This window comes from Rhinatrema bivittatum, chromosome 11, assembly GCF_901001135.1.
Source record: "Rhinatrema bivittatum chromosome 11, aRhiBiv1.1, whole genome shotgun sequence".
Taxonomy (NCBI): Eukaryota; Metazoa; Chordata; class Amphibia; order Gymnophiona; family Rhinatrematidae; genus Rhinatrema; species Rhinatrema bivittatum.
The window spans coordinates 60,304,743-60,313,200 of record NC_042625.1 but is presented as its reverse complement, the minus strand read 5'-3'; the positions used below and the strand labels follow the sequence as shown (position 1 = coordinate 60,313,200).

The window sequence follows — 8,458 nt, the reverse complement described above, 5'->3', positions numbered from 1 at the left end:
CAGCCGATCCTGTGGCTAATCCTGAGGGTCTGTGCGCTGAGCACTGAAGGTCACCAGTTTGAGACCTGCTATTCCTTACACCTTCCTCCTCTTCCCCTATACCCCCTCTTAGTCCTCTCTCTCCCCACCCACCACTTGCAGAAACAGAAGAAAAAGCACGGAGTCTGTGAGCTGACATGTGCGCACGGGCCCTGAGGTGGCCACACCTCTTCCTTCCATGTGGACTTCCTATTAATGAGTGTAACCCCTGGTCCATTTCTTCTCCTGACTCAGGGGCACAGGTGGGAGTTGAGAGGCCAGCCAACACCCCATGGGGCTCCCAGGGTTCCTCTGATGGGGGAAGAGAGGCTTTCAAGGCCTTTGGGCTTTGTATTCTAAACCACTCAGCCACACAAGCTTGGTAATGTTCCAAAATAAAGTTTACTGCAGGAAGAAAGGAGCAGGTCCTGGGTCAGGAAGAAGGAGTCCTACACACTCAGGTAGAAGCAGAAGATGGCATGACTGGAAGAAGGAGTCAACCCATTGGCCATGGGGACTCTGAGGAGGTTGCTGCTGCTGCCAGTGGTTTTGAGGTGGGGAGAGATTGTGTGGGTGGACTGAGGGAGTGTATGTGAGGGGGACGTGTGTGTGAGAATGAGAGTAATATGAGCAAGCATATGTGTGAAAATAAGCAAACTTGTGTGTGAGAGTGAACATGCACATGTGTTAAAGTGTGTGTACATACTGCCCATCATGCCCCCATGCCCCCACTAATCAATAAAAATCTGTGTGACTGTAAATAAGTTTCCAGGTATGATAATATCTGATGATCCTAAGGTCACCAAACGGTGGATAATGCGAAGGCAAAAGCCAGAAGGATGCTTGGATGCATAGGGAGAAGAATGGTCAGCATTAGGGATGTGAATCGTTTTTCAACGATTAAAATTATCGTCCGATAATGTTTATATCGTCTTAAATCGTTATAGAACACGATACAATAGAAATTCTAACGATTTATCGTTAAAAATCGTTAAATCGTGTTAGTGCGCACTAACTCCCCGTTAGTGCGCACTAACTCGATTTAGTGCGCACTAACTGAAAATGATACAAATAAACACTTTCCAGGTCACTGAAGGTCAGTTAGGAATGAATATGTGTTCCTATTGGCTGGCTGCCCTCTTATCTATTGATGTTACCAAGGTTACCACTGAGGTGATGGTTGGGGGGATGGGAAATGGAACTGGAAACTAACGAACACCAACAGAAAATGAAACAAAGTGTTCACACTTCCCAGGTCAGTAAAGGTCACTTAGGAATGAATATGTATGTATGTATTCCTATTGGCTGGCTGTGCTCTTATCTATTGATGTTACCAAGGCTAATACTGAGGTAATGGTTGGGGGGGATGTGAAATGGAAACAGTTGGAAGCTTGACAAAAAAAGTAATGTAATGATCAGCACTCACGTGACTAGAACTTGTTTGTTTATTATTTTTGTTAGCAGGCACCTGAAATGCTAGTGCATGTTGAATTTGCCAATCACTGTGCATTTTAGAAAGGTGGTCCTGGCTGGAACTGTACATAGTTCAAATATATGTAATTGATTGTTGGTAAGTGTATTTTTTAAGTAGCCACACTGGCACAAGTATGTTTACTTTTCCTCCTACTTAACTCACTAGCTCAGCTTTGTAAGAAGGGCTTCTCTGCTTGTGTGTTGTTTTTGTTTGGTGTGAGGAGAGCAGAAACATCAGATCTTTATTCAATCTACTACAGTCATCTCTTACAGTGCCCTATCCCTATTAATACCAGGAGTGTTGTGATCTTCCTGCACACAGTGCCCTAACCCTGATACCAGTCTGAGACAGCTCCCTCCCTGCATTACTAGTGAGAGGCTGGCTTCACAGACAGGGGGGAGCTGCCTGACCCTCACTCCTGACTTCCCCCATGTCCCAGCTAGTGAATGGTGTGTGGGTGAGGGGGGGGGGGGGGGAGGATGGTGAAGTCTGAGACAGCTCCCTCCCTGCATTACTAGTGAGAGGCTGGCTTCACAGACAGGGGGGAGCTGCCTGACCCTCACTCCTGACTTCCCCCATGTCCCAGCTAGTGAATGGTGTGTGGGTGAGGGGGGGGGAGGATGGTGAAGTCTGAGACAGCTCCCTCCCTGCATTACTAGTGAGAGGCTGGCTTCACAGACAGGGGGGAGCTGCCTGACCCTCACTCCTGACTTCCCCCATGTCCCAGCTAGTGAATGGTGTGTGGGTGAGGGGGGGGGGAGGATGGTGAAGTCTGAGACAGCTCCCTCCCTGCATTACTAGTGAGAGGCTGGCTTCACAGACAGGGGGGAGCTGCCTGACCCTCACTCCTGACTTCCCCCATGTCCCAGCTAGTGAATGGTGTGTGGGTGAGGGGGGGGGAGGATGGTGAAGTCTGAGACAGCTCCCTCCCTGCATTACTAGTGAGAGGCTGGCTTCACAGACAGGGGGGAGCTGCCTGACCCTCACTCCTCCGGGATATTGTGATCTTCCTGCACACAGTGCCCTATCCCTGATACCAGGGGTGTTGTGATCTTCCTGCATGCAGTGCCCTATCCCTATTAATACCAGGAGTGTTGTGATCTTCCTGCATGCAGTGCCCTATCCCTGATACCGGGATGTGTGCAAGAAGATCACAACACCCCCGGTATCAGGAATAGGGCACTGTGTGCAGGAAGATCACAACACCCCCAGTATCAGGAATAGGGCACTGTGTGCAGGAAGATCACAACACCCCTGGTATTAGGGATAGGGCACTGTGTGCAGGAAGATCACAACACTCCTGGTATTAATAGGGATAGGGCACTGTGTGCAAGAAGATCACAACACCCCCGGTATCAGGAATAGGGCACTGTGTGCAGGAAGATCACAACACCCCCAGTATCAGGAATAGGGCACTGTGTGCAGGAAGATCACAACACCCCTGGTATTAGGGATAGGGCACTGTGTGCAGGAAGATCACAACACTCCTGGTATTAATAGGGATAGGGCACTGTGTGCAGGAAGATCACAATACCCCTGGTATCAGGGTTAGGGCACAAGTTCTAGTCACATTAACTGATCACATTACTTGTTTTGTCAAGCTACCAACTGTTTCCATTTCCCATCCCCCATATACTGTCAGTAGGAAACTTGGTAACATGAATAAATAAGAGGGCAGCCAATAGGAATACATATTCATTCCTAAACTGACCTTAACTGACCTGAAAAGTGTCAAATTGTATCATTTTCAGTTAGTGCGCACTAACTCCCAGTTAGTGCGCACTAATCGGAAAAAACGATTTTTAACGATTTTTTAACTAAAAAATCGTGCCTAAGACGATTTTCTTGCCCTGCCACACGATTTCTATCGTTAAGACGATATGGAAAACGATTCACATCCCTAGTCAGCATCAAAAAGGAGATATTGCTCCTCTATAGGTCATAAGAACATAAGAACATGCCATACTGGGTCAGACCAAGGGTCCATCAAGCCCAGCATCCTGTTTCCAACAGAGGCCAAACCAAGCCATAAGAACCTGGCAAGTACCCAAAAACTAAGTCTATTCCATGTTGCTGTTGCTAATAATAGCGGTGGTTATTATCTAAGTCGAGAAAAGAATCATATTCTTGGTTTAAGAAATTTGTATTACAAGTTTGTGTTCATTATCTGAACTGAAACTTAGCTGATATTTTTTCTGTTGGTGAATCCTTGTATCTGCAAGATAAAAGACAAAAGGAAAGTTAACATTTGAAGTTCTTTGAAAAATCTGAAAAGGGAAAAGAAAGTAATTAATAGTGAAAGAAAGTTACAGGAAATCTATTTACCTGTTGAATATTTCCTTTGATGTTGTTAAAGGTATTCCTGGAAAAAGTATTGAGAAATTTTACTTGTTTAAAAATAAATTCTATTGAATTTGAGTCAAGGTTATACTACTGTGAATTAACACATTGTATTTCAGAATTTTATCATTTTTCAGTCAAATCTAATGGCGCTTACTTCTCACTCCTGCCTCCGAGAAAGCCACTTGTATTATTAATCATCACAATACAGAGAAGAAGTGCTCTTTCATTTGTGACTGCCATTGGAGGATAAGCGGAGGTTTTCCACTCTGGACCCCGTGACAGTTCAAAGGCTCTTCCTTTCGTGTTCTACTCATGGGGGTTACGGTAGCAAAGCTTGCAGCAGGCACTGTGCACACCTGATGCTGAATCCAGCCCTCCTGTGCACACCTGTGAGCTCCAGTGCTGAAATCAGTGCAGTTCTCTCCTCAGCAACTATCAAACTGCAAGTATTATTACTTGTGAGAGGTAGTTATGGTATGACTAAGAGAAGCTGCACATCAGTTAGTCGGCCAACTTTTAGCATTGCTAAGCTGCTGAGCTGTGCAACCTCAAATCCAATTGGTCATGTCTAAGCATGCCAGCTTAGAAAGTCACTAGTGCAGCAGACTGATCTCACTAGGGAGAGATTTTAGGAACTGAAACCTAAGGACAGTGCATAGAAGTTAGAAGACTGGAGCCTTATGTTTTATAATGTGCATTTTACTTTTTTTCTTCTTTATTTGCATTTTCCATGTGACAGGTCCCTTAAAAAAAAGTTGCTTCCCTGCCCCCTGGAGCTTACAATCTGCTTGGACTACAAACTGAACTAGCAGCCACGCTGGCAGGCCGATGCAATTTCACACGCGTAAAAACGTGCATCAAAACTGGGCGCCTGTTTTTTCAATGCGCGCACGGTGTTATATTTTAAATGAGCTGTTACGTTAAAAAGGTGCTCGGCTGCGTGCTCAGCTAGAATATTGTGTCCCTGGCGCTCAAATACATCGGGCACCCAGGAGAAATGGTTGTACATGGGCCAGGAAAATGGGCGCTCAGCACGAGCATCCATTTTATCCTACTGCAGGTAACTCACACGCACAATATACACCCATGTCTACAGTGTGTACATTGTGTGCTCAGAAATTTTTTTTGTAATCGAGCCCTTACATTTTTCCCCTAATTTTAAGCACCTCAAGAAGGAGTATCGCAACAATAATAAGTCACAAGAACCACAGAGAATATTTTTTTTTGTTTTTTCATGTGCTCTTGACTTGCAGTATGATTTAACATCACTCCGGGGTTGGCATTAAATTTATTTATTTTATTTATTTAACACTTTTCTATACCGACCTTCATGGTTGGGACCATATCAGATCGGTTTACATCGAAAGGGGGAACTGTAACAAAAACCGTAGGTAACAGGAAGAACAAAGTTACATTCAACAAGGGAGGTAAACCTGGAAGCATAGACTGCTAGAAAGAAAAGTCTAAGGAACGTAGTGCTTAGGATAATAACAACCGTTAGAGAGTCAGGGTAGTCAGGGTAGGCTCTTTGGTCGACCAACGATTTTTTTGCATTGGGGGTAATAGCTAATAGCCTCATCTACATGGCATTTACATGTGTCTGCTGGATGAGCGTCTTGGATGCGCTAATCCCCTTATTGCATCAGGTGTTAATCTAGTGCATTCAACCGCGGGTTAACCTGTGCGCTAGTCTGAGCGCACTTTATTGCATCGGCCTCTGAGGGTTTTTCAGCTGGTGTTTCAGATTTTGTTTACTGAACCTAGGGGTGTTCTGTCTCTATCTACCCTGATGGAACGAGAAGTGGAACTAACACTTGCGTGAAAGCTCCCTTTTGTACTAAAATTACTCACAGATGCCTGGTGTGCCAGAACAAATCCTCTCATATCGAAGAACATAGGAATTGCCTGCTGGGTTAGACCAAGGTCCATCAAGCCCAGTATCTTGTCTCTGACAATGGCCAATCCAGGTCACAAGTACCTGGCAGATCCCATAAAATAGATCTAATTCTTATTACTCACTAGAGATGTGCTTCGTTTAAACATATCTGTTCAGACTTCGGTTCGGGCGCTCTGTGGAAAATTTTGGTTTGGTTTTTTTTTCCGGCAATTTTCGACGAAGTGCGTTAGTGTGCACTAATGGGCCTTACTGCACACTAACAACCAGTTAGTGTGCACTATCTCCGCATTAGTGCACAGTACACCGAATTAGATAATGTGCACTAACGGGCCTTAATGCGCATTAACAGGTTAGTTAGTGCACCCTAATAGAACTTACAGCGCACTATGTAGTAGTGCGCTTAACCAATGTTGATGCGCACTAAAAAAATGCTACTTAAAAATTTAAAAAGTATCAATTCAGAGGAGTTCATTAGCTAGAAAAACAATGCGCACTAATTGGTATTACTGCGCACTAAGATATGCAGTGTGCAGTAACTCCGTTAGTGTGCACTAACACGAAATACTAATTTTGCTGAAATTTCGGCAAAAATCGCTTTGTATATTGGTGCTACCGAACCATGACGAATTAGACAATATCATTGACATTGTCTAATTCGTGAAAAACGAATGCACACCCCTATACTCACTCCCAGAGATAGCAATAGCTTTCTTTAGTCTACCTGGCTAATAATAGGTTATGTACTTTTCTTCCAGGAACTTCTTTTAAACCCTGCCATGCTAGTCACCTTGATATCCTCGTCAACAGATTCTACAGTTTGATAGTGTGCTGAGTGAAAAAGTACTTTCTATGAATTGATTTCAATCTGCTGATTGTTTGTTTCATGGAATGTCCTTGTGAGGATGGCCGAGCAGGATTCACTGTCCTAGAGTCAAAAAACGCTGACGCCAGCCTTTCTGAAGTAATCTTCACTGTATTCACAATGAAATAGACACAATGCTGAGAATCACTGCCTACCTTTGCAGTATTCAGCTTACACACAGGGTTGTAGACTATCTTCCCTCTGGACAGTGAATGTGGTTTGGACAGGATAGTTTAACAGTTGCCTCTCCTGGAGACATAGGTGCCATTTGCCAGGGTGCAAGCACCAGAGCTAACTGTGGCGCGACCCCAGCAAACGCTGTCATTTGGTGTTGAAGAGCCGAAGAAAGAAGAGTATCCGAAGAGGAGCTCCCATCCTGGGCCTAACCCAGGCATCGTGACTCGGCCTCTTGGCCAAGGTCCTGGCATCAGGCCTGGGTCCTTCTTCTCTGAGCATCTACAGCAACACTCTCAGGGTGACTGCTAGCGTTTCTCTCTATTCCCAAGTAAGGCGCGCCCTCCTCTACACAGGAGGCAGTGAGAGCAAGCTCTGCTTCCTGCTTCTCCCTTTAGTCCAGGACAGGTGCCTCTGCCTCTCCAGCAACCTCTGCCTCTTAGCATGCATATCAACCTCCAGCATGCTTCCACTCTGCCGCACTTCTCTTTTGCCTGCACTACAGTACCCGCACTGGATCCAGACCAGGTTTTCTGGAGTACTACTCAGGCACTTGCTAGTAGTTTCACTTTCTGCTTGGGGCACACCCTATTCCAACCCCAGTGCTCAACTGTTTTTCTCTCTCTCCTTTTTTTCTTTTTAAAGGAAAAAAAGAACAAAAAAAACAAAAAAACCTCTGACTCACCAGCACTAACTACACCATGTAGCACAGACCTAAACGCCAGACAGAGCTTGCCTTGTTAGGGGCCGATGCAAAAACCTTGTGTTGAAAGCGGCGCTGTGTATTCAGTGCCCGCTTTCATAATGCGCCCCCAGGCACCTCTGCTGGGGGCGCGATGCAATATTTAAATTAGCGTTCGAGCTGTCAGTGGCTGTCTGCCAGTTAAGAAAACGGATGCTGAATTTATCAGCGTCCTGTTTTCCTAACCAGCGCACATGCAGGGGTTAGGAAAATTGACACTGATAAATTCAGTGTCCATTCTCCCAACATGACTACGGCACCAGAAAGAGTGTATAAAATCAATATTAAAGTGTCGGGCACTTAATATTAATTTATTCACTCCTTCACTTATTCTGGATTGGTCCCTTTACTGTCACATGTCAGTGAAAGGACCAATCTCTTTTCAGAAGGCTGTTCTGAAAGGACCAATTTCCTTTCAGAAGGCTGTTCTGAAAGGGGATTGGTCCTTTCACTGACATGTGACAGTGTAGGGGCCAATTGCTGATTGGTCCTTTCACTGACATGGGACCAATCACCTTTCAGAAGGCTGCCCTGAAAGAGGACTGGTCCTTTCACAGACAAATGTCAGTGAAAAGGACCAATGGGCAAGGATATTAAGTAGGAGGCAGTACAGACAAGCAGTTTTTTTTGCTTTTCTGTACTAGTTTTAGTAGCGCTCAGCAATTAACGTCTGCTCTGGGCAGGCGTTAATTTCTGATCATTAAAATGTGCGTCCTAGATGCACATTTTCTTTTTTGCATTAGGGAGTGAATAGCTACTAGCCTCATTCACATGCATTTGCGTATGATGAGCGCTATTAGTTTCACTCCGCGTTGGATGTGCATTGTAGAGGCGCTAATCCCCTTATTGCATAAGGGGATTAGTTAGCGCCTCTACAACCCTAGTCCAACTGCGGTTTATATAGTGCGCTGGACTCAGCGCACTGTATTGCATCGGCCCCTCAGTGTG

The 8,458-nt window shown here is 45.1% G+C and overlaps 1 long non-coding RNA gene across 1 annotated transcript in view; it reads right to left on the bottom strand.

Annotated features, from left to right (window-relative positions):
• Positions 1-3,593: 3,593 nt before the first annotated feature.
• Positions 3,594-8,458, bottom strand: part of LOC115100652 — a 30,772-nt gene continuing 25,907 nt past the window's right edge. Inside the window, exons 3-4 of the long non-coding RNA XR_003859158.1 lie at positions 3,818-3,854; positions 3,594-3,707 (exon numbers count right to left, since the gene is read on the bottom strand). This is a non-coding gene — a long non-coding RNA (uncharacterized LOC115100652). The remainder of the gene's footprint in view (positions 3,708-3,817; positions 3,855-8,458) is intronic.